The sequence below is a fragment of the Palaemon carinicauda genome, chromosome 25 (genome assembly GCF_036898095.1).
Source record: "Palaemon carinicauda isolate YSFRI2023 chromosome 25, ASM3689809v2, whole genome shotgun sequence".
Taxonomy (NCBI): Eukaryota; Metazoa; Arthropoda; class Malacostraca; order Decapoda; family Palaemonidae; genus Palaemon; species Palaemon carinicauda.
Window position 1 is genome coordinate 105,772,175 of NC_090749.1, and position 27,086 is coordinate 105,799,260.

The 27,086-nt window shown below is 43.2% G+C and overlaps 1 long non-coding RNA gene across 1 annotated transcript in view; it reads left to right on the forward strand.

The window, feature by feature from the left end:
* The window catches only part of LOC137619322 (uncharacterized), a 28,010-nt gene extending 15,944 nt beyond the window's left edge, over positions 1 to 12,066 (forward strand). Inside the window, exons 2-5 of the long non-coding RNA XR_011039899.1 lie at positions 1,243 to 1,389; positions 3,069 to 3,215; positions 7,390 to 7,536; positions 11,602 to 12,066. This is a non-coding gene — a long non-coding RNA (uncharacterized lncRNA). The remainder of the gene's footprint in view (positions 1 to 1,242; positions 1,390 to 3,068; positions 3,216 to 7,389; positions 7,537 to 11,601) is intronic.
* The last annotated feature ends 15,020 nt before the right edge of the window (positions 12,067 to 27,086 follow it).

Below are 27,086 nucleotides of genomic sequence, written 5' to 3' on the forward strand. Positions count from 1 at the left end.
CCCGTACCGGAGAAAAGTAGCCACTGAACAATTATAGTGCGGTAGTTAACCCTTTGAGTAAAGAAGAATTGTTTGGTAATCCTAATGTTGACAAATGTTTAAGGAAAGAGGAGAATGTGTAATGAGTAGGCCAAAATATTTGGTGTATGTGTAGCAAAGGAAAAATGAGCAGTAATCAGAGAGGAATACAATATAGTACTATCTGACTAGTCAAAGGGCCCAATGACATTCTCGCGGTAGTATCTCAATGGATGGCTGGTGCCTTGGCCAACGCACTACCTTTCATCATGTCTTAACAAGCAGACTTAGAATATGGAGACAATGAGAATTGAAATTGTCAATTTTATTTCAAGGTAGACTGGGAAGAGGATCGTATTAGACGCTTTACGATTAGACTTTTTGTACAAAGAAACAGCTTCGTGGAGCAGATGTACTCTACCACTGCTGTGATTAATAACAATAGTACGGTACTATATATCTGCTGCGTTATGTTGAGAAATCACACAGGCTGCTAAGCAACATATATAATGCCCAAGACCAAAGCAACTCCCAGTGCCTGGCCGTAAGCCGAATGTTCGTAATCAAAGTCCAAGACCTGGGGGACAAGTTCTATTGGAACCCCAAGACAGTCCACTCTAATGTGTTTGAGAGACAGATTGTAAAAGGTCGTAGAAATTGGAAAACGTGTTACAATGGAAATTTTTCTTATTGCAAATAGTTTTTTTTTTTTCTTAGAGTATCTGCTGTCTTTGAATGTCAGGATTATCCTCTTATATTGGAGGAAATCTGGCATGCAGTAGTGAAATATTCCTCGTAGGGGGTAGTGTCTATGGTGCACCTCAAGCGCAGTACTGCAGTCGTTAGTTAAATTTTGCGTAGAATATGTCCAATGGCTCTCGAAGGGTTTAAGGCTGAAGTGTAACTCTAGCTGCATAATCCCACAGACAAATAAAAGTACAGAGTTAAAAAAAGAAAACAAGAATTATATAAGAGTCTTATATATAGAAAGGAACACTAGTTAAATTCATAATGAGAATAGTAATGTTTTCTCTCTTTGATGAGCTATGAAAACTTTTGAATTTTCATAGTGTACAAAGGTTTTCATTCTCGATTATTTTTGGTCTTTCTAAATATTTTCTAACTTTTAATTCTAATATTTGGATACATTTAATGTTTTGTTTTACATATTTATTTATATCAGAGCATACCTTTCAAATCATTCATATGATCATCTTTTTGTAGGTTTACGGCGTACTTTTGACGCTAACCGAATGCATCAAGTTGATTTACTCCCTGAATATAACTTGGAGACGGTTTACAATTCATCGAAGAATATAATTCAAAGCCGATGTATGGAACTGTGACTGTACAGCCCAGCGTAGCAGCTAGGTAAGTAATTCAAGACTAAGTAGCGAAGGGTTGGGGGGGGAAATGCTGCAGTTGCACTTTTTCGTTAAGGCTTAGGATTCCAATTTTGCAATCAGATTGACGTCTGTTCTTTAGGCACATCATCTCTTGTTCAATATACTGTATAACAAATTGTGAGGCTTACGCGCTCCTTCAGAAATTAGTAAGAAAGAGATAGGACAGCGAGAAAGACGAAAGAACTTCTTTTCTGTTCGTAATACTAGGCAGGCAGTTAATTCTAATAGCCAGGCCTTCTCCATCATGAGGCTCTATACTACACAGTATTCTAGAAGTTTTATTCCAGCTGTTACCAAGTTGTGGAATGATCTTCCTAATCGGGTAGTGGAGTCAGTAGAACTTCAAAAGTTCATAGTTGGAGCTAATGTTTTTATGTTGACCAGGCTGACATGAGTCTTTTTATAGTTTATATATTACATATCTGTTTTTAACGTTGTTAATAGTTTATATAGGACATATCTGTTTTGACACTGTTACTGTTTTTAGAATGATATATTGTTAATTTATTCTCATCATTTATTTATTTCCTTATTTCCTTTCCTCACTGGGCTACTTTTCCCCGTTGGAGCCCTTGGGCTTATAGCATCATGCTTTTCCAACTAGGGTTGTAGCTTGGCTAGTAATAATAATAATAATAATAATAATAATAATGTGGTGATTCATATTCTTGCAAGTTAGTTTTTCTATAAGCAGAAATAATGTGTACTCTTCTTTCTATTTGTGCAGTATACAGTAGCTAGAATGTTCTATTCATATCATTTGAATTGTTTTGTAAGAACCTTTTTCTTAAATCTAAAATTTTTGTTTTAAGCAATACTCTACTCAGCTTCATAGGGGATTAGTACATCAGTCCACCTCATACAATGCAATGTTTGCGGTACTTAAGGGTCTTTGCCGTGTTCCTTCAGCCCTTAGCTTTATATTCTTCTACATTACCTCTGTTCTTGTTTCCTTCATTTTCTAACTTTTACCTCGTAGTGTAACACGGTGGTTTTATCCTGTATACACTTGGATACTGAATGGTATCACAGGCCCCAGCACCAAGCTGTAGTGCCCAAATCATTGATGTGTATTATGCTTGTATAGTCCATAATCTGGTGTCTGTAGATTGGCGGTCTTTAGTCTTTAACTCGTGATACGATGATGCACTTAGGCGCCATCCATTCATGTAACCATAGTGTGTTATATAGAATATTTACTCAGCTTTCTAATGCCCTTTTCGGTTTCTTTTTATCATTATTCCTTTGTTAGTTACATTACATAATGTCAACATAAATAAGTTGACACTTGACATCATTGCTCCCCAGCCAAAGGTCTCGAGTCTCGCAGCATTATTGTCTTGGTTAGGATCGCCGGAGGTTAAGCAGCGATTTCATCAAATTAAAAGTTAGGTCCTATTCCTCGTCTTAATGCGTAGAAAATATAATTTCATTTAATCCATGCATTTAGGCTTAAGATACTCAAGTAGGCAACACACACACGTCTCGCGTGATGCCATTGCTGTTGTTTTTTCATCTGCACAAATATAGGAAATTTAAATCATTGAATTAATCATCAACTTCTTATAGCAATAAATTATAAATCACATTCTGTGAATGTATGATTGCATCATTTAAAATTAAACATTTTCTTTTCACCAACAGGTTTGAGAAGCAGATTGAATTGAAGCCGATGCCGTCCGGTGACAGTATACCAACACTGATGTTCATATTCCCAATTACTGAGGAAGTTGCCTAGCCCCTCGCATTTATGTAAAACTTCACACTGCTCTTAGCACCATTAAAGGAAAGGTAAGATGGTGTTAATTGTGATTATAGTTTTTGAAAAACATACGTATAATCGCTTTCTTTAATCTGTAAAGATGGTTTGGTAAGGCTTCTTTGCCACCTGTCGCAGACAGTTCTCTCCCAAGCTATAGCAATAAGGTCATGTTATGAATGTAAAGAGAGTCCTCAACTTAACCAACTTAATAGGTTCCAAGAAGCCGTTTGTAAGTTAAATTTCGGCCTAGGTTAGGGTTCTTCTCACTTGGCCTATGATTTTCAGCTGCAAAAAGTCAAATAGTCCCTTTTAATATTGCAATTGTGTTGCTGACTGAATTAAATTATATAATATGGTTTTATGACAGTATTTCATCATGAACTTTTGATACAATATCCAAGATTTACAATTTCAATTTGGATTTGTGAATGCATCTCCAAATGTTAGGAAGTTGAAGACCTGATAATTGAATACAGTACGCTGAAAGTTTGTTCGAGTTATCGGACATTCCTTCAAATAAGGGTTTCCTTTGTCCAAGACATTACAAGAAAACTTCATTCCTTTCAGGAGCAACAGAACCGAAATTGGTCGATTTCTTGTGCTTTCCACTAAGACTCTCAGACTAGGAAATGGAGGAAACTCTTTTAGTTGAAATTTTAAAACAAAGGGATTTTGACGTAGGAAAAATCTAATTTTGGGTGAGATAGCCATGTCTTGATGGAAGTTCCTTCCGGCAGCTTCCTACTGTATAATATTTCTACGAGTGATATCACAAGAGAATTACCGTCAGGTATCACAGGGTTCTAACCCCTGGAACGACTATCCGAAGATATCGATTATAATCAGGGATGTATCCGAAGATGACCATAGATATCTGCACCCCCAACAGACTTTACCCTGTCTAATCCACTAAGGGGAAGGATAAATGAGGAGCCGTTACATATCCTCTCACCTTACGGTGCCCTCGTACGTCTCTGGCGTCGCATTCCTTTGTCGCAGAATTGCTTAAATATCGTTTGATTTTTGGAATACTGTAGTCTCACTGGATACAAAAGCTTATCATCATTACAGCTAAGTAATATATTAGGTATTTATACTAAATACAACAGAAATATACAGTGATTTTGAACTCCAAAATGTAATTATGAATGTGGGCCATAAATAAAAAAAACACAATTACAAAAATAATTTATTGAAAAATACAATCTTACAGCAAAACAAAGTAATCGTTAAAGAAATCGGTATTGCTAATCACAAAAAAATACATAAATAATCTGAAATACAACGACAATAGAGTACAGACAAAATTGATTGATAAGGGTTAGCATTATTTGAAATTGAATGCGCTGGTCCCTTGTGCATTGAAACATTTTAAAGAATTTCACATATAGTTTCATAGCTCGCTGCCTTAGTACGCAGAAGGGCATTGTGGCCGAGCTTTTACTGAGCTGTAGACTTGCATAAGTTTTACATTTTGCATTCAATTGAAAGTTGAGAATAATGAATCCAACGTAATTCATTGGCTCTACAAATCAGAAATATCATTTTAAAGTTGTGTAATACACATATGAAATACAGAATTTACCATTGCCATGTTATGGTCACAAATCTACTTATATTCAAGTAAGTTTTCCAGTTGGTATAACATTCACCAGGTTAGAAATGTGTAGCACTGATGAGTGTCCAAATGACTTTATTATGCACTGCAACTTTGGGGGGAAAACCCCAGTGTGGCAATAAGAAGTTAAGAGGGTCTTGTAGCGTATCGGAAACATGAAACGTCCCTGTATAGCAATCTGTTTAAAGGGTTTAAAGGCCGCTCATGAATGGCAGAGGCAAGGGACATTGACAGTGCCCTATTGAGCAGGACAATGTCCTGGAGACCGACCATATACAGTATACGTATGATCAGCGTCCAAGGCCCCCTCTCCATCCAAGCTAGGACCAAGGAGGGCGAGGCAATGGCCGTTGATGACTCAGTAGATGGCCCTGTAGGCTCCCCCAAACACCCCCCCCCCCCCATCCTTAGCTCACAAGGATGATGAGGTTGCAGCGACCAAAGAAACTAACAAGTTTGATTGGGACTCGAACCCCTTCTGGCGTTCACCATTCGGGGATGTTACCATATCAGCCACCAGGTCCAATCTAGCTTGATAGTTTCTACGAGAAAATGTGGGATAAATAAAGATTACACAGAAACACAGTAGATCTTAAATGACATACGTACTTTGGATGTTGAGCAACGTGCTGCCCGCAACACGCTGTTGTGAAGCCCGCAAGACTTTCTAGGTTATTACATTTATTTATACCAGTAATCATCATCGTTATCTTTAGGAAATTATGAAAGAAATGTTAGTTTTATAAAAAAAAAATTTCAAGGAAAAATCTATATATATTGGGCAAGTAATATTTTTTGTATACAGTATACTGTACAGTAATACCTTTGTGCCCGAGTGTACCCTCAGGCAAGAGAACTCTCAACTCAAAGACAACTGAAGACCATGGTACAGAGGCCATGACACTAACCAAGACTAGAGAGCAATGGTTTGATTTTGGAGTGTCCTCCTAGAAGAGCTGCTTACCATAGCTAGAGAGTCTCTTCTACCCTTACCCTTAAGAGGAAAGTGGCCACTGAACAATTACAGTGTAGTAGTTAACCCCTTAAGCGAAGAAGAATTGTTTGGTAATTTCAGTGTTGTCAGGTGTAAGAGGACAGAGGAGAACATGTAAAGAATAGGCCGGACTATTCGGGGCATGTATAGGCAAGAGGAAAGTGAACTGTAACCAGAGAGAAGGATCCAATGTAGTACTGTTTGGCCAGTCAAAGGACCCCATCTCGCGTTTCTTAAATTTCAAAATCATCGTAATTCACAACACTGGTTGAGAAGGTAATTCTTGCGACTTTAGCTGTAGACTGATCTCGTAATTCTTCGAAGCTTTGGAATAATTGTTTGCCTACATTTGAAATAGTTTTAATACCATTGTTCATTACCAATTTTAACACCATAAACTCCTCATAATGGTACTCTTACATTTGCTTCTATCCTACATGAAAACTGATTATTGTGCTGTCTTCTAGTGTCATTAAGACCAAACGTGTGCACATACGATCAGTGTCGAAAGACCCCTCTCTCTACCCAAACAAGGATCAGGGTTTTTAATAACTCTACGGGCCAGCTAATGGTCCCAAAAATACCTAATCCGTAAGGTTTGGATTTTAACTGTAAAATCCACATAAGGTAACGTATCGCTGGCGATCGTACTAAGCCACTACGACCTCGTAAGGGACATACACCTTTTTCAGCAGACGGCCATTTTCCCTTCGCTTGGCATCTTCTGCAGATCGTCAGATTTCCCTTCCTGTTTTGTACATGATTCTAGAAGGACTCCGCACCCGTCCAAGTGACCACGCTTTCTTCTTCTCCAACTTCCACTTTGCAAATTAGTGACTTTTCCTCAAAAATTGCAGGTTCAATAACCTTGCAAGGATATTTCTCGTGCCCTTTATCCGACGTACACATTCCAAGTTCTTTCTTGATAGGTGGATTCAGTGGAAATGAGCTATCGCTCTTGACAGCATTGCAGTCCACAAAATCCTGGCTTTCGTGCCTGACCGGCGAGAGGGATAACGAATCTTCACTTTCGGTCTTGATGGGATGATCTAACGAGATATCTGAAGTCATTTTAATGTTTTGGTTTGATGGTAGGTTTTGTCTTTCTATTGGTTCAAGTATAATAAATATGGAAGAAAAGATCTCATCTTTTAATATAGTATTACACCTAAATTAATTATGAGATGCTGTAACCTTAACCTTTTACTTCTCAGACTCTTAATAATGTGTTTACGTTTAACTCCTCTCCTCTGACCTGCTTAGCATCTGATAATTTCTCTTGACATATTACACAAAGTGAACCACTGTTAGATTTTTTTTTTTTGTAAACTGAGGACATGACAGGATATATGAGTATCACGAAACTGCTTCAAATAGTAAAACATTTATATAAAAATTGTGAAAACATGAAAAATATTGGAATTAGTTAATACAGAAGACTGTTTTAACTCAATCCCAAAAATTATTCTGTAGAATTATATTCAAAACCTCATTCGTTATCTAAAGTCATAAAGCTGGTAAACTATTCTGAAATCTTATATCATTCAGGAAGATTTAAGAAAACTCTATAATAAATCATTATCTCTTTCAGTGGTGCTGGCGACGGTGACGGAAACGTCTGACAATTAATACTAGTTACAGGATCATCACTGACGACCATACCCTTGGTGTCGCAACTTCTATAATCTCTCTTTGCAGGAAAACTGAAATGAGAAAATTAACTACAATCAGAAATAAGGTAACGTAGTTTTTAAATTTATTCTTTAAAGACATATAACTCTGGTTCAATGATGAAATTAGTTTAATTTGTGCTGTACAAAATCACGGTCAAATACTGTTATTGTTTTAGAATGAGGCAGCCAGTACAGATTCTTAATATTCTAAATATGTATGGATGGTGTGAAAGCTGAGATGTTGAAGGAAGGGGGTGTGACTGTACTTGAATGGTTGGTGAGATTGTTTAATATATTTTATCATAGAATGTCAAAATGAAAATCAAACCAGTGATATATTAAGATTAAAAGAGCTTTAAGGAACAGCCTGGAGATGCAGAACTATCATACGGACCATAATTTTTACGTTCCAGAAATACAGACCTCTATTTTAAAATTCTGTGAGATAATTTGGAAGAAAAACACAAGTTAAATTTTAGAAGACATTGAGAGAGAAAGTTAGGGAGATGTTAAGCTGTTAAGCAAAGGTGGAGAAGGAGTGAAAAAGGGCACAAGACGCAAGCGCACTACGAGTGGGGATGCTTAAAGAAGGTGCACGTCGTTTAATTTGAAATTGTAATTTTCATAATTTCAAACGAAAGTGAAGTGGCTATCAACACCTGTCGACCGTTCCACCTCTTGCCGCTCGCTGTCACTTGCCGCCTCTATTAAATAAGGGTCGTGGTAGCTTATTGGAAACCTCTATGCCTGGTATTCTGCTGGACTGGGGTTCTAAACCCCCCTCAAGCTCAATAGTTTCTCTTAGTATACAAACTCGCCCTTCTTCTGAGCTAAGGACTGGTGGGGCGGGTTTAGGTAGAGCCTATAGATCTACCTGCCAAGTCATCAGCAGCCATTGCCTGACTCTCCTGGGTCCTAGCTTGATGGAGAGGGGCTTGAGGACTGATCATAATTGTATATGTTCACTGTCTATGGCATCGTCACTGTCCCTTGACTCTGCCATTCATGAGTTGTCTTTAAACCTTTGAAATGCAGTCTTTAACTAGCCCAACAATCACTTGTCCTAGTTTTTAACTTAAAAGTGAGTAAAATCTATTCCTGGATATTAGATTGAAACATGACAAAAATACTAAGAATAATGAGGAAGAAAATGCCAAGCACATTTTGTTATTCCTACGTGAATATCTCTTACATGAATAAAAATCATCTTTCAATATGAATGTGTTTATAGCAAAGCCGGATGTGGCTATTAAAACTTGATAAGGTATCGCATAGCCCCACCCATTCGACTGGCCACCGAGATTCAACTATGATTTTACCCGCCAGATAATACTAATGTACTTCCGGCATAATTGTCTGGCTTTTTTAATATTTTTCTTTATCTCTTAAATAAGTGTTGGCAAATTGTGTGCGAGGATAATTAGGAGAAAGGAACAATTTTCTGTTATTTCCCCAATAAGACCTTTTTTCAGTGCAATCCTGCCGATATCCACATTCTTTCCGGTTTGCTGTTTATTCCCACGCTTGTGTGGCCTCATGATGATGATGAGTGTAGTTCTAAGGAAGTGGGTAATCCCGAGATATTAATGTACTCTGCCAGAGGAAGAAGGATTTGTGGCCACCCTTCTTAATCAGTGTCTTCCAGATATCAGAAAGGCATCAAGACGTAATTCCTGTTTGTGCTATCTCTCCCTTCGACGCTTCACTGACTAACGCTTCGAAGAACATTGATAGAATCACTAGTACCTACGAGGAAGTTTTGTGGAAAGACGGTTATGTTACAATTTTATGTTTAGCCATATCTAGTTGGATCTTTTACAGCTTCATGAAAAAACTAATTGAGCCTACCAATAACACTTTCAATTCCATAGCTGTTTTTAAACATAAATATTCATACTGTCTGGTTGATTCCATTGCTGGCAAAAAACTCTGAAGACAACCTTGGTTTGTTCTCGTATCGTACATGACCTAGGAGTTTTCATATTGGGATTTTTTCCTTTCTAAAGAACATATTTCAGTACATTGTACAGGTGTTCACACCCTTGCTATCTATGCTCAGTTTCGTATGAGACTGAACACCCCACCCTCTTGTAGGATGTCCCTCCCCCCTCCCTCTTTGGAGAGTTCCAGAGTCGACAACCCAGCTGGATGAGTGTATGAGCAGCGTGATGGTTTTAACGATGGCACTGTCTTGTCCTTGCTGACCAAGTAAATGATGCTATCCCCATGATCCAAGCCATATTGCCAAGGTCCCTACATTACGTCACTGCTTGAATGGTTTGTCTCTGTGTGACCAGTCACTACGGAATTGATCGATCTTCTACAAATGTATCCGACGCCTTTTGATTGGATATCTCACTCCTGTTCTTCAGTGACTTCGGGTTACAAAACTTTGATATACTTCATTCCATCTTTGCCCATTTACAATACCGATGAAAAGGCGGAACCTACACTCGTATGTATTACTTGTACGGTCTATGGTATCTTCCCTCTAGGTTTGTCTTCACAGGAATATTTCCATCTTGGTTCGTCACGCCAGTTTGCTGTGATCGTTGTTTCTCCGGGATCACCCGCGCTTTGCAATCAGGAACCATACTCGTTCTTACAGGTGATTGCTACTTCCGAGTCCTCATAGAATTAGTGCACCTGTCATCCATTATCTGTTCCTTCCCAGCTTAGGGAATCCTTCGATGGTCGAAATTCAACATGCCAAATACTGTTCCAAGCCCTATGTTTTCCCACACTCAGAAACCAGTCCAAGACTTAAGTTCTTCTCATGCTCTGAGCTTTTAACAGATGCAAAGAAGGTCGTTCATGCATTAAAGATTAGAACAGATGACTTCTCGGGTCCTATATCAGAACCAGCATAAGCACCGGGATGCAACATTGAACTTGCACTATTATGGGGAAGAATCCTTGCCAACTACAAACGGTGATGCTCTCATGAGCTGAATGATGCCATGCTCTCCCGTTCGATCTCTAAAGGTTAAGGCCCTTGTAACTGAAGGAGTTCAGTCATCAGAGACCAGCCAATGTTTGTTCATTGGCTGGAGATTTTCTTGTGAGCAGGACGGATTCTTCATAAAATGTAGAGGAAATTTTTTACCACAGCACCTGAACATGGCCCGTTACTCACGAAGACGGAGATCCTTCACATAGTAGTTCCTCATAGGCGGCTCCCCAGTGATCACTAAGAGTTCTTGAAGCGTTACTAGTCGCCAACCTTCTGGTTTTGTTGGAGCAGGAACTCCTTGCCTCCAAGGAATCAGCAGTCCATAGACGTAGTTGAGAAGAGATGGGGAGCCTACCCAAGTATAAAATCCATGGAAGGGATGCACCTCCTTTACAATCTAGCAGTAATGTAAGCAGCATTGCTGCTTTGCAAGCTTTTCAAATGTTTGGTAGAGCATTAGTTAGAACTGATGAAGGACACTTTACAAGCTGGTGTACTTCTGATAAGTTGACAATGCGCTAGATTTATTTGCAAAGGTTCATACAGGCTGAAGGACTCAAGCAGACATGCTCGGTAGTATAGGACAAGGCGTATGGGTAAAATGTGATCCCTTCATCACTAGAGGGAGAAAGGCTTCTTACTCTTATCCTGTACTTTAGGGATATTACTTACAGGTCATTGTACCCTTTCCTTGGGTCCTGATGTGGCTGCTTAGCAGTTATGTAGCACTTCCAGCTGCTTCGCATGACTGAATACATTTCATCTAGAGTACCGTACTGGGAATAAGTCTCAAGGAGACATAGAAGCCACAACCACTACGCTAGTCAGACTTCTAATGTTGACGAGTTGCATGACTGAGTATCTGTCATATAGTCTGTCTGCCAAGAATAAATTCCTCAATCCTCATTCCTCTTAGCAATGGGGTGGGATTCATTGGTGTCTTAAACAAGACACTCTTTAGCTACGGTGATTTCCTAATTTTTCAAATTTTCTGGTTTGGCTTTGGCTTCAGGCCAGAGCTCGAGAACAGAGCAAGGGTTTAAAAGAGATGATTGTGGAAAAGGTCTGGCTTGTATTTATGAAACATTAAAATTAATTTTTAAGCTTATTTCTGCATCTTAATTTTTTTTGTTTAAATAACTTCATTTCTTTAATTCTAAGATTTTTTTTTTTCCAGATGGGCGATAGTATACAGAAGCTGAAGAGATACAAGTACAGAAGAGGAAAAAGATATCATCTACGATACTCATGCCAAAGGACTTGAACGTGACATGACGAAGCTGAAAAAAATGCAAGGGAAGAATTGTCATAAGCGACAAGAAGACATGGAAGACGATACTCTTCTCAGAGCTACAATTAAATGGTTTACACCTTAAGGTCCTCAACTTACAAAAAATTGGAGATATAAACACAAAATATGCGGGACTATTTGCTTACGATTTACAGCTGCAAATGTCAACAAGTTACGTGAATCCAACCCTAGGCCAAAATGTAACAAAATTAGACTTGCAAATGGCTTCTTTGAACCTATTAGTTTATAAATTAAAGACTTACTTATGCACTATTTTTTGTGTGAAGACAGTATACACACACAGTAAGCTGTATGTCGTTGGTACTTGATATGGTGTATGTATAAAGATAATTTTTGGGCTCAAGCCATGACGTCCTGATGGAAGGTTCCTTTTTGGTAGCTTCCTTGGGTATATTAACTACTAGGATATTCCCAGAGAATTAAACCACAGGTTATCACAGAATTCTTACTTCTGGAGCGAGTATCCTAAAGGTTTCCCTTTAAGACATTGTATATCAACAGGGGACGCATGTATTAACATGCCACATAGCTATCTGCACCCCATATAGAGTTAACACCCCGATATGGAGGGGCGGAGAATAACTGGGGAGCCGTTCCACAGCTACACTCGTCCGTGGCTACTTTTGGTACTCGAAACGTAAACAAACGGGCGCCATTGCTAAATGACGTCACGTCCGTCCTCATCCTTCTTTTAGTAGCTTGCCTTGCTAAGACGGATTTCCCCTTGTGCTTTTTTATCGCCTTGCATCTTCGTAATGTCGCTACCTTCAGCCTCGCCTTCTTCTGGAAAGTTGAGTACCAGGTCCCAGTATTGTTTAAATAAGCTCTGACCGTAAAGTAACTTATACTTTTCGAGATATTTCATGTTTTCTGGCGGAGCTGTGCTGCTACCGGACACGCCATTTTATGGCGTCGCTGTTCCCTTGCATGCCTTATTTAGCTAGCCTGAACAGCTTATTCCGGCCTATTAACTAATTGATACTGTTAGTTATTTAGTCTTCATAGCTAGGAACTTCATATATCGTGTTTTGACGCTCTTTTATTCGGTCATCGCCTGACCCCATACTAGATTGCTAGCTTAGCCCCTAGGCCAGATTGCCTAGCACCAGTGTTCATGCATGATATATTCCAGTGATCCTGATCCTAGGTTAAGTTATGAAGATAGTGGCATTATTTATTATACTGTTTACTGTGATGCAAGTGTTTTTCGCCTTCAGGGATCATATAGGGGATCGGTTTGATAGTGTGCCTTTCTAACCTAACCTAAATGTAGGACCCCTATATGCTCCCTTCACCCCCTGCCTTCGGGCATTCCCTCTGTGTGGCCATGCTCCCCCTGCCATGTAGGGGGATCAAGTCCGTATCAGAGTATTTATCGCTTCTCTGTCCTCCCTAAGGGAATGATCCCCCCTTAGGGTTGCGTCCGAGAAAGAGGAACGGCCTGCCCTTCCTCAGTTGCTTTGGTTAGGTTACTTAACCTTCCATGCAACTTGCGATGTGTCTTTCCAATCCTCCTTCTGTCTCTCTTCCTATCCTGGTACCGGTCCCTTGCCGCCTCTACTGCCGGCGATACCGCCCCCCTCTTGGTGACACATTCCTGATACCCTCCCTCCCCTAGCCGACAGCCCTCCGCATGCCGGAGGGCTGCCACCTTCCGTCGGCGTATAGCCGATGGCCCTCCCTTACACTACCTAGCTTCGGTTGTCCGTCCTTCGGGCCAGCCTCCGGCGGGCCGGCCTCCGGCGTGCCGGCATTGATTGCCGGCGGTCTGGGTATACCATACCTCCCTACCTTATCTTATGAACTAGTCACCAAGCCGGCAGCCGAAGCCACCACCTCCTGCCGACGTGCCGCCGCTGTGCCGGCGGCCGCCAAGCTGGCATTATACCTGAATTCTCTATGTGTCTTCCCTAATGCCATAAACCCTGCTGGGGCGGCCTCCGGCGTTCCGCCGGTCTGCCGGCGCCCTCTGGAGGCACCAAGGGACTTGCACCCCTTCTACCAGCTATCAACTACATGCTGATAGCCCTACACTGAAACCAGATAGCTTGGGTACTCCGATGGATAGGTATTGTCTTACCGTTCTATTAACGGCCGTGCTGTCTTCTTGCATATCACAATTTTCCAGCATACTGTGTGTGTCTTAGCGCAGCTGGTTGCCGGAACCCGATCTCATAGGGGGTCTTCTACTACCCCCCTTTTACTATAAAGGTCTGAGTGGTCTCAGTCCTTGATATACATCGCAGGCAATCTCTGCTAGAATTATCTTCTGCCTTCTTTGGCGGTCCATGAAGATTTCCGCTTTGTGTCCTCGGTCACAAACGAAATTGCCTACTGATAAGGTTACGGTAACCAGCTGGGCGGGATGCACAAGTATGTGTCTATCTACTTCCTTTCCCGCTCCACTCTTTAACATTACAATTTTAGAAATTAATTAATGTTAAGTTAAAGTTTAACTACTTAAAAATTTAACTTTAGGGTAATGTAAGTCACTCTTATGACTTCCGTATACTCATGTTCTCTTTCTTTTACAGGAGGAGTACATCAAATGTGACCACAACTTCTGTGGAGTGAAGCGCCCGCACTTCTATGGGCACACGGCGTGTCGGACCCACGCCCCCTGCGCCAATAAGAAAGGCGAACTGAAATTCTGGGACCCGCAGCACTGTACAGTCTGTAAGAGTCGTCTGGTCGAAGCGTTTGACGATCCTCCTTCAGCGGAGGTAAGGGACACTGCTCGAGAGAAGCTACGCAAGTGGGTGCGTGGCTTCCAGAAGAACGCCACCGGACCGTATCTCGCCACTGAAGATTTGAGGGCCTTGCTTTTCCCGAAGGCATCACCAGACTCAGTGGTCCCTAAAGATCAGATTCCTACCGTCCAGATAGTGGTGGAAGCGGATGTGGTCATGGCTCAGTCCATGCACGAGTGCCGTTTAGACTCCGCCAACGTGGAACGTATGTCGGAAGTGTCGGAGAACATGGAGAGGAACCTCATGGGCGATGAACTAGACTATGAGGAAGATCAGGTGGAATACCCTGAGTCAGAGCAGGAGGTTGCTCCAACATCCACCCCTACACCAACTCCTACACTGACGGATGTATCACTCCCTTCTACATCCGCTACCCCGGATCCTACCCCATCCAACACCCAGGAGATCTTCAAGATGCTTGAGGCTCTCATGGATAAGAAACTCCGCGAGACGCATGAGTTCTTCAGGTCCAACATGGGAAGTTCGAAGCAACCGAAAAGGATTTCGGTTAAGGACCTCCCTGCATGCTCGGATACTAACCCATGGAGGTATGCCGAGCACATGCCGATCACCACGGGCAAGATCTATATTAGCGAAAAGGTCGGCTCGATCGCGCTGGAAGAAGTGGAATTCTTCCCAAACTTTGAGGCTTACCCGGACTGTTACGTCCGATTTAGGTCTGAACCTGCCTCTAAAGAAGAGACCGAACCAAAGGAGGTTATCGTGTTCGATCTCCCGAAGGCCCAGGCTATGTTAGCCAACACGGTGAAAAGTAGGGGCTTCACCTGCTCTAAACTACCGGCGCTTAGCAAAAAGCACCCGACCTACGTCGCACCAGACGATGCGACCTTCCCCTTTCTGGAAAAGGCCTTCACTGCGGTGCATAAGGCAGTGGAAGAAGGGAAACCTTGCCCTGCACTGGAGGAGTGCAGACCCTTCTCCCTGACCACTCCCCCTGATGTTAGACACTGGAAAGACGTCCAGTCAACCTTTGTAGTGGGAAAACTAGAGCGTGACGTCGCTGGTCGTCAGTTCAACGAGGACCTCCCGAAACTTAACGATCATCTCCTTCGTCGGGAACATGATACGAAGGAAAGGCTCGCCGCATCTATGTCCCTCCAAGTACAGCTCGAAGTCATGGCCGGTGACACTAGGGTCCCTGACTACTACATGGTCCTCGCCAAGACACACCTGGCGACCATAGTAAAGGATCTGTACAGCTTCACGAAGGCTCGTAGAGCCTGTCGTGAATTCATGTTCTCAAGTGCTACAGTGAGACACGAACCCCGGAGGCTGATTTCCTCCAACATTTGGGGTAAACACCTCTTTCCCTCCTCCCTAGTGAAAGAGATCACCGACAAGGCCGCCACGGAGAACAGGAACCTTCTCCATAAATGGGGCATGTCGAAGAAAAGGAAATCCTCTCAGGACGACGGCCCTCAACCTAAGAGGAAACCCACAAAGCCGAAACCCCAGCAACGTCAACAGAGACGGCAGTTTCCGGGATCCGCTACTCCCCAAGTGGCAGCTCAGCCACAACAGACCTTTCAATTGGTCACCCAACCGGTCTTGTCACAGTCGCCGGTCTTCACCCCTGCATTTGAGCAGCAGTCAACAACCTTTCGTCCCAAAGGTAGAGGCTCAAACAGAGGTGCGGGCAGAGATGCATCTCGCCGTCCCTCCAGAGGCAGAGGAGGAAAGGGAACTAGCAGCCGAGGTAGTAAGCCCTCGGGAAGCCAGAAGCAATGAAGTGCTTCCGGTGGGAGGAAGACTCCGCCAATTCAAGGATCGTTGGACCTTCGATCCCTGGGCACACAGCATCGTCAAGAAGGGTCTAGGCTGGAGCTGGACTTAACCACCCCCAACCTTCCAGCAATTCTTCCAACAGTCAACCCCCCTCCTGGAAGAATATGTCCTAGAACTCTTGAACAAGAAGGTGATAAGGAGGGTAAAGTCAACCAGGTTCCAAGGGAGACTGTTTTGCGTCCCCAAGAAGGACTCCGACAAACTCAGAGTCATTCTAGACTTATCCCCCCTCAACAAGTTCATAGCGAACAACAAGTTCAAGATGCTGACTCTTCAACAGATACGGACCCTTTTGCCTCAAGGTTCCTACACGGTCTCGATAGACCTGGCGGATGCCTACTGGCACGTTCCAATGAACCACCACGCTTCCTCCTACCTAGGATTTCGACTCCAAAGGAAAAGCTACGCTTTCAGGGCCATGCCCTTCGGGCTCAACGTGGCCCCACGGATCTTCACAAAGCTGGCAGACGCCATCGTTCAACAGCTCCGCCTCCGCGGCGTCCAGGTGATGGCCTACCTCGACGGCTGTCTGGATGTCGCCCGAAGATTGTCTAAGATCCTGCAACAAAGTCACCCAGTTTCTAGAACACCTGGGATTCAAGATAAACACAAAGAAATCTCGCCTCTCTCCAGCTCAGAAGTTCCAATGGTTAGGAATCCAGTGGAATCTTCAGTCACACCGCCTTTCCATTCCCCAGAAGAAAAGGAAAGAAATAGCGGGGTCTGTCAAAAAACTGCGAAATCCAAGCGGATCTCAAGACGTCAGCAGGAACAAGTTCTAGGCTCTCTACAGTTCGCCTCAGTGACAAACCCAGTGCTTCGTGCACAGCTAAAGGATGCCGCGGGAGTCTGGAGACGTTCTGCATCCATCGCTCAAAGAGACCTCAGGAGACGGCTCCCAAACAGACTTTGGTTACTCTTAAAGCCGTGGTCGGAAGCAAAGGCCCTGAAAAGGTCCATTCCTCTTCAACATCCACCTCCATCACTCAACATCCACACGGATGCTTCGCTGGAGGGTTGGGGAGGTCACTCCCACCAACAACAGGCTCAAGGGACATGGTCTCCCCTATTCAAGACGTTTCACATCAACATCTTGGAGGCCATGGCGGTCCTTCTCACTCTGAAGAAACTCTCTCCGCCTCCCTCGATCCACATTCGTCTGACCCTGGACAACTCGGTGGTAGTCAGGGCTCGAGATGGCCCCAGATAAATCAGGTGCTTCTCCCAATCTTCCGCCTGGCAGAGAAGAAGAAATGGCACCTGTCTGCAGTTCACCTACAAGCATTCCGCAATGTGACGGCGGACGCTCTATCTCGGACAAGCCCGATAGAGTCGGAATGGTCTCTAGACGCAAGATCCTTCTCCTTCATCTCTCACCAAGTCCCGGAACTTCAGATCGATCTCTTCGCAACGAGCGACAACAATCAACTTCCTCGTTATGTGGCCCCGTACGAGGACCCCAAGGCAGAAGCAGTGGACGCCATGTCACTGGATTGGAACAGATGGTCCAGGATCTACCTGTTCCCTCCCACCAACCTTCTGCTGAAAGTCCTCTCCAAGCTGAGAACCTTCAAAGGGACAGCGGCCCTAGTGGCTCCCAAGTGGCCCCGGAGCAATTGGTACCCCCTGGTCCTGGAGCTGCAGCCCACGCTGATCCCTCTCCCGGGCCCAGTTCTCTCCCAGCAAGTACAGAAGTAGACTGTCTTCGCTTCATCATCGAAAGTCAGGGACCTTCATCTCATGATTTTCTCTCCCTAGCCGCGAAGAAAAGGTTTGGGATCTCGAAGAAAAGTCTAGACTTCCTCGAGGAATACGAGACCGAATCCACACGACGGCAATACGAATCATCCTGGAGAAAATGGGTCTCATTCGTCAAGGCAAAAAATCCTACGGGAATCTCCATCGATTTTTGCATGTCCTTCTTCATTCACCTTCATGGACAGGGCTTAGCAGCCAACACGATTTCTACCTGCAAATCGGCCTTGACTAGACCACTACTGTACGCCTTCCAGATTGATCTGTCCAGCGACATCTTCAATAAACTGCCGAAGGCATGCGCTCGTCTACGCCCAGCACCTCCGCCAAAACCTATCTCCTGGTCCCTGGACAAGGTGCTCCATTTTGCCTCCAACTTGGATAACGATTCGTGCCCTCTCAAGGATCTGACTCAAAAAGTTATTTTTCTTTTTGCTCTTGCCTCAGGAGCCCGAGTCAGCGAAATAGTGGCATTATCAAGAGACGAGGGTCACATCCTGTTTACAGACTCAGGAGACCTTACCCTCTTCCCTGATCCGACGTTTCTCGCGAAAAATTAACTACCCACCAAGAGATGGGGCCCTTGGAGAATCTGCCCCCTGAAAGAAGATGCCTCTCTATGTCCGGTAGAGAGCCTCAAGGTCTATCTTCGTAGAACTTCTGACTTTGGTGGAGGCCAACTCTTCAAAGGAGAAACATCGGGTAGCGTCCTGTCACTGAAACAACTAAGAGCAAAAATCACCTACTTCATTTCGCAGAGCGGATCCTGACAGTACACCTGCAGGTCACGATCCTAGAAAAGTCGCGTCGTCTCTGAATTTTTTCCAGAGCATGGATTTCGAAAGCCTGAAGAGCTTCACAGGATGGAAATCTTCGCGTGTTTTCTTCAAGCACTACGCGAAGCAAGTGCATGAAGTCAAACATTTCGTGGAGCCGCAGGTAGTGTTATGAAACCTGCACTTAACTCTGCATAGAACAGTGAGTTACTTGGGACTTTAACTCTTCGGGTGCCTATGTTGACCCTCGTGTGATACGTAGTGATTTTATGGACACTTAGTGTTTCTCATAGACTGTTCTTTACAAGGTGAAATGTCATAGTCGTCACATGAGTGCCACATGCCTAGAGCATGATGTGTTTTTCCTTATTAAAGACTGACGTGCCTATGGAACTTGTGCTTTCTAATAATTTGAAATTTTCTTTCAGATTCAAGAGCGAAGTCTTCTCATTGCTATGTACATTATAATTTATTTGTAAATTAACTTTACATCCTTTATTGCATTTATTATTACTATATCCTGCAATTGTGAAATAAAATTTCTATTTTATTACTTGTGCGTCTCTCTCCGCTCCTACTCATACTATGAAATACATGGTTGTCATAGTTTCATTATCCCCTTTCTCTTGAAATAAAGAAGAATAATAGGTTCTATCCGTATTATATACTCACCTATGCTGTGTAATATTCCTAATTGAATACTTACTTGCGCCATATCTTCGAGACCAGACCGTTCTCTAGCTATGAAATATAGTGCCTAACCACCACTTATCTGTTATTGAGAATGTTCCTACACGAATATCGACCATTCTGTCTTGTCTCCGAGTTCTTCACATACTCTCCGCAAGGTGAGTAGCCCTTCGATGACCACTTTGATCTTCGGCATGGACCGTTGGAACTTCTCTGCCAGGGGGGGCAGGAAGTTGCATCCCCACGGAACCTCTATCGAGGTCACAATGCTTACCTTTATTCAAAGCCCTTGGCACTTACTCTATAAGGGGAAATCTACCACGATACATTGATTCTCTGGTACTCTATCATCAGGACGTCATGGCTTGAGCCCAAAAAACGGATTTTGAGCGAAGCGAAAAATCTATTTTTGGGTGAGATAGCCATGACGTCCTGATGGACCCTCCCTGCTATTCTAGTCCAGCCTTTCAGGCCCCACCCTGTCCTGCTGTATCATGGAGATTGGCAAGCAGCTGGCATCAGGATGAGGACGGACGTGACGTCATTTAGCAATGGCGCCCGTTTGTTTACGTTTCGAGTACCAAAAGTAGCCACGGACGAGAGTAGCTGTGGAACGGCTCCCCAGTTATTCTCCGCCCCTCCATATCGAGGTGTTAACTCTATATGGGGTGCAGATAGCTATGTGGCGTGTTAATACATGCTTCCCCTGTTGATATACGATGTCTTAAAGGGAAACCTTTAGGATACTCGCTCCAGAAGTAAGAATTCTGTGATAACCTGTGGTTTAATTCTCTGGGAATATCCTAGTAGTTAATATACCAAAGGAAGCTACCATAAAGGAACCTTCCATCAGGACGTCATGGCTATCTCACCCAAAAATAGATTTTTCGCTTCGCTCAAAATCCGTTTATTTGTACCTCACAAGATATCCACATGGTTTGATTTTTTAAGGTTCTAAAGATGAGGACATTCGTATTGCTACACAATAACATATTTTATTTTTAAAAAAGCATACAAGATTTATTTGATGTATCTACAGTACAGTATTTGGGTTTGTCAAGATCTCTCTAAACAAAAGCTGGTCCAAATTCCATATCTGCATATATTAGTATTTAACAGTTCTGCATGTAACAATTATTTGTATCATTATATAATAAAGTTATTCTTTTTTCCCGCTGATTTATTCTATTATATATATCGTCTTTCATACATACATACACCAAGGCACTTCCCCCAATTTTAAAGATAGCCGACATCAAACAAAAGAAACAGAAAAGGGGACATCTCTCTACGTTCCTTCGAGCCTGACAGGGGATTCAACCGAGTTCGGCTGGTACTGCTAAGGGTGGGCTGTGGCACCCTTAGCAGTACCAGCCGAACTCGGTGCCACAGCCCACCCTCCCCCATTAACTACCACAGATGAAACTTAATAACGCTGAATCCCCTACTGCTCCTACCTCCGCGGTCTTCCAAGGCACCGGAGAAAGCAGCAGACCCTACCGGAACTGCGTCACAACAGCTCGCCATTCATTCCTATTTCTAGCACGCTCTCTTGCCTCTCTCACATCTATCCTCCTATCACCCAGAGCTTTCTTCACACCATCCATCCACCCAAACCTTGGCCTTCCTCTTGTACTTCTCCCATCAACTCTTGCATTCATCATCACCTTTAGCAGACAGCCATTTTCCATTCTCTCAACATGGCCAAACCACCTCAACACATTCATATCCACTCTAGCTGCTAACTCATTTCTTACACCCGTTCTCACCCTCACCTATCTAGTTGAGATACACCAGCCATACTCCTTAGATATTTCATCTCAAACACATTCAATTTCTGTCTCTCGGTCACTTTCATTCCCCAAAACTCCGATCCATATATCACAGTTGGTACAATCACTTTCTCATACAGAACTCTCTTTACATTCATGCCCAACCCTCTATTGTTTGCATCCTTCATTCACTCTCTACCGTACATCTGCTTCCACTCCACCATTTGCTGCAACAACAGACCCCAAGTACTTAAACTGATCCACCTCCTCAAGTAACTCTCCATTCAACATGACATTCAACCTTTCACCACCTTCCCTTCTCGTACATCTCATAACCTTGCTCTTACCCACATTAACTCTCAACTTCCTTCTCTCACACACCCTTCCAAAATCGTCTTTCATAAAAATGTTTATTTCATTTCCTCACTGGGCTACTTTGCTTCTTGAAGCCCCTAAGCTTGTAGTATTCTGCTTTTCCAATTAGGGCTGTAGCTTAGCTAGTAAAAATAATATGGTTTACTTGCCCTTATTTCCTTTCCTCACTAGGCTACTTTCCCTGTTGAAGCCCTTAAGCTTGTAGCAATGTGCTTCTCCGAACAGGCTTGTAGCTTGGCTAGTAAGAATAATACAGTACAGTACTACACTACGACATATCAAGTGAAAGCTCGGTTGCCTGTCGTTGAAATCGTACTCCTATCGAGGGGCGCTGATTTGTTTTTATGCAAGAACAAATAATCTAAAAGGTGATTTGACCTAATAATGTTATGAACACTAACAAACACAGCTGTTCGTTAAACAAATTTAACTACTGAACACTTCTTTCCCACCGTTAGCCCTAAATTAAAGGGTCTGTTGCCTAATGTGGCCTCTCCAATGCCTTCTATCAAAGGCATCCTCTTCCACCAAACCTCTTCTCCATATCATCCTTCACCTTATCACTCCATCTAATTCTCTTGCCTCCCTCTCGATCGTCTTCCCCAAACAGGTTCCTCCTAAGCCCTCCTCACTCCCTCCCATCCATCCATCCTCGACACGTGCCAACACCATCTAAGCGAAGACATACTAATCACCTCTGTAATATTTACTATGCCTGCCATTCTACATTATTTTCCAATCTTTCAATAAGTGATATTCCTTTCATCCACCTCGGCGTTCTCATCTCTGTTCTCTCAAGCATTGCTTCCTCTTCTGCAACTACTTTAATGCCTTTTAACATTCTAAATACAGCTGTGACTCTAACAGATGTGCTGGCCGGGGCCCAACACGTTTGTAAACGCGAGACGCGAGTTAAACGCGGATTTATTACACAAGCTAGCATACACAATACCCTTCGAAGTACCAGACCTGACAGAATTTATCATTTATAATCACTTTTAGGAAATTTAGCAGACTAGATTTAAACCTTTGCATAAAGCATTATAATTATTTTACTGTTTATAAGTATTCAAATTCTTACCTTTACTAGAGAATGATGTCTTGATGGTATTTAGTCAAAGATTGAATATCTGTGCCATCGGCAGTGGCAAATCTGGGTTTAGCAGATCGTTGCATCTTGCTTTACAGGTTTCTGGCTGAGGAATTCCAGAAAGGTCACCGGGCCACGGAGTCTAGTGAAGAGGCGAAAGGGTTTGGCTATGAGAACTTGGCCTACTTGTTAAATATGCCAACGTCGCACGATTGGGAAATCGTCCCCTTTTCTGCTCCCTTCATAACGTCGGTGTAATTGTTTGCGCCTCTTAACCTCAATCTTCTCTTCCTTCTACATCTCGATTTCAATACCGTGTCCATTTGTCACGGATATTTACCGTATACTTTTTCCGCAACGCTTTCATCTTCGCAGACACCTGCAATGAGACAAAAGAATAGTCACAGACAATTCAGAACTAATAATAAAGTCGGGGAATTGGTGTTAAGTATATCTTTCTTGCATGGCTAACCATTGCTATTTGAAATTATTCATTATGGCTGATAATTTAAAGTTAATAATATCAATTGATTTAGTGTTTCTCTTTTTAACCTTGGACACAAAATACTTGAAAAATGAAATACAATATCGAAATTACTGTCATTTCCTTATTTTCCTAATTATGCAAACTCCAGTCCTGTAATAGCTGGATATTCGCTGTCAAGATTTATAAAAAGGTAGCAATAGTCACTGCCAGGAGGCAGGTGTGTTCCAACCGCTTGACATGCTAACCATAGCTAAAGAGTTTCTTCTACCCTTACCAAGTGGAAAATAGCCACTGAATAATTACAATGCAGTAGTTAACACCTTGAGTTAAGAAAAATTGTTTGGTAATCTCCGTGTTGTAAATTGTTTGAGGACAGAGGAGAATGTGAAAAGAATAGGCCAGACTATTCGGTGTATGTGTACGCAAAGGAAATATGAGGTGTAACTAGAGAGGGATTTAATGTAGTACAGTACTGTCTGGCTAGTCAAAGGACCCAATAACTCTCTAGCAATAGTATCTCAACAGGTGGCTGATGTCCTGGCTAACCTACTACCAAACTGACTTCAAAGCGTTTAGACTGGTAAATATGACAAATTCGTAGATAATTTATATTTTTCCTAACTATACAAACCTTAGCTATTTATTAGGGGTTATACTTTCGGCGGAGCCAAAATGACAAGCCATTAAAATTTAGCGAAGGTTAACTACCCACACCGCTAGTTAGCGGGGGTAGGGGGGGTAGCTTGCTACCACTCCCGTTCACACACTTGTGATTTAGTCACTTTGCTAGGAGGTAGGACTTCAAGGGGGATAGGGATGGCGGGCAAGGTTGTATACATAGCTAAGGTTTGTATAGTTAGGAAAAATACAAATTATCTACGAATTTGTCATTTGTTCCGTAACTGGAATACAAACCACGCTATTTATTAGGGGGTGACTCACCCATTAGGAAAGGTGGACGTCCCTGCTAATCTGGCTTTTGGCTTTGCCCGGGGGCTCCTTATCTGAGTATGTTAGTACTCAAAAATAAGGAGCCCCTGCCCTCGCTAAACCTTGCTACGCAAGGTCCGTGGCCTACGCAAGCAGTGTGTTGAGATGTGCAGAAGTGTGACTGTCTAGGTAAACTTATACCAAGTCTATGTAGGAAAAATCTGATGTAACCAAGACTTCCCAAAACCACCTCGCCAGGGTATGGGGACGCAACAGTATTAGCTTAATACTAGGTACACAAGAGAGCATGGTTTACCTGCAGTGGTTTGAGGTCAGCTTATGCAGAGAACCCAGGATGCTGCTTTCCCCACGAGAGGGTAGGATGAAGAAAAGAATAAGAGCCAGTCAAATCTTTTCATTCATGCAGACTAAAACCAGGTAACAGTGCCCTCAACCTTCTGCTACTTGTCCAATAAGGAGCTTGAGGTATACAACCAGCTGTTGTGCAGCCACCACCGGACTGATAGAGATTGTATCGAGTTCCTGTGGGTCACGTCTTGCAGGAGAAAGGTTGTGAAAGTCACCTGGAGCATTCACATCCTTTCTTGTAAAACCTGCATCACAAAGTAATCTGCTAAGAAGGACCAGGGACATAGTTATGCCCCTGACACTGTGAGTCGTCATGTCGAGATGATGTTTCGGTGATCCTCCTCTAGTCTCTCCCAGTGCTGATGTCAAGAGAAGGGACCCAGGCGGGCTGTTGCCGTTTTCTTTAGGTAAAGTTTCATACCTTACCCTGGGTACAGTAACGGATGATCTGGATCATCCGTTACCGAGTTGAGACTTGTGTAGGATCCGTCACCTCTGGAGACATACTCGGGGACGAAACTGAACATTGTCTTTCGCCCTACTCAATAATGGGCAATGTCGAAAGAGAGACCATGAAGTTCCTTGACTCGTATGGTTGCTGTCCGAGCGTGTAAAAACATTGTGTTCTTAAATCAGAAGAAAATTTGTTGCCTGGTGACGTGGAACATAAGGAGGTCCCTTTAGGGATCGGAGAATTTGAACCACGTTCCGAGAGGAAAGTCTCAATTCCGACTGGGGAAAGGCAAGTTGTAAGTCCGTATGAGTTAGGAAAAGTCTATCGATGAGAGGGTGTCCCTTTCTTTCAGTTTAAAGGTGAAGGATCAAGGTTGAGTGATCATCTTTACCTGTCAGAACTGAATAGGGGGTCTTTTCCTCTTGTATATACTCGAGGATTCCGCTATTGCTGGAATCGAGGTATCAAGTGGAGAGACACACTTTCAAATGACACCAACCACACAAGATGTTATATCTGAGGAATTCCTCAGATATCTAGACAACCTTTTCACAAAGAGGTATTGGGTAGTCTCCAGGCGTACAATCATAGCAAAGCTATAGCTTGTGGTAGGTGTCGAAGTGGGTTGTCTGTGATGTGGAGAGGGTTCTCTTGGAGACTCTATCAGGAGCTGCAAAAGGTTTGGAAACAGTTCTGCAAAATGCCATAGCGGAGCTAGGAGAGTCCTTGAGAGGTTGACCAATGTTCTAGCCTTCTTGAGTGCCCTTCTCCAGATAAAACAGGGACGAGACGTAAACGTCATTGTTGTACCCACCGTTGTTGCTAGAGAGCCTTGGGGTCTAGGGCTGGGGAGCAACAGCAGCCTGAGATTCAGGAGCGTTGCGAACAGACCCCTAGTTGGAGGACCTCGTAAAGTCGGAACTTTGTCGGCTACATGGCGATTCAAAGTCCATTCGGTATACCTTGTCTGAGATGCTGTGCACAGATTGTCGGCAAGCACGTTCTTCCAGTCTGGAATGAAGCGGGCTGATAGTGGTACCGAACGGACTTTGGCCCATCTTAGTGTTTATACTGTTAGATGGGAAGAGGCTACGAGCAAGTTCCTTCTTGCTTGTCGATATGAGTCTCTATGTGGTGTGTGGTGTGTCGTCCATCACATCACTGAGTGGTCTGTTAGGAACCGATGAGGCTGCTGAAGGACTGAAAAGTTGGCCTTCATCTCTTAAGAGATTTAAGTGAAGGTACTTTCGGGCTCTGTCCAAAGGGCTGAGGTTGTGTGGTGCAGCACTATGGTCCCTCCTCTCTTCTTTTTCCCACTCAAGTGTCTTGGAATGGGAGTCGTTCTCATTTCGAGGTTTTGTGGAGACTGGTGTCTAGAATCATTCCCAGATACACCAGTTTTCTGGGAGGGAAGTAGGGAAGACTTCCGTGGGTTTACCCTGGTCACTGGATCTTGGTAAAAAGACTTCAGAAGTTCCGGTGTTAATGCAAGGTTGCCACTGTCCCGAGACAGAGGAGACAGAAGCCAATCCTGTGAGACCAGGATGGGTGTAGTGGAAAGACCGAAGCACAATGCCTTGAACTGGTGTTTCTTGTTTGTCTAAACTGAATCTTCCAACCTTCCTAGATGGATGGTTTGGACCTGGGAGTAAGTGTCCTTTAGGTCCAGTGTGCAAATGAAGACCTGAGGTCTTAGCCCTTGATCGAACTCCAACATGGTGTGGACATCAACCCAAAGGGACAGCTCCTTGTGGATCCTTTTGCATTGAAGATTGTCGACGCTGGAGTCTTGACTCGTGTCGTAAAGGATCAGGCTCGACACCCAGTGTAAGAATTCTTCTCTGAGAGGGAATTCCTTTAACTAACAGAAGGAAGGCAACGCTTACCCTTACCATGCGCCCTGATGGGATTGATGCTATTCCTTAGAATAGAATCAATCTGGCGAATGTTAATCAATGGTTAACCGTTGGGTATCGTGGATACTGTGCAGTTGTTGAGTGCTCGCAAGTAGTTCCCTGTCGACAAGCCATTGATGAGGGTTGTCGAACGTTTGCCGATCACTTTAGTGTGATTTCGAACGGCCAGTAGCGAGAAGT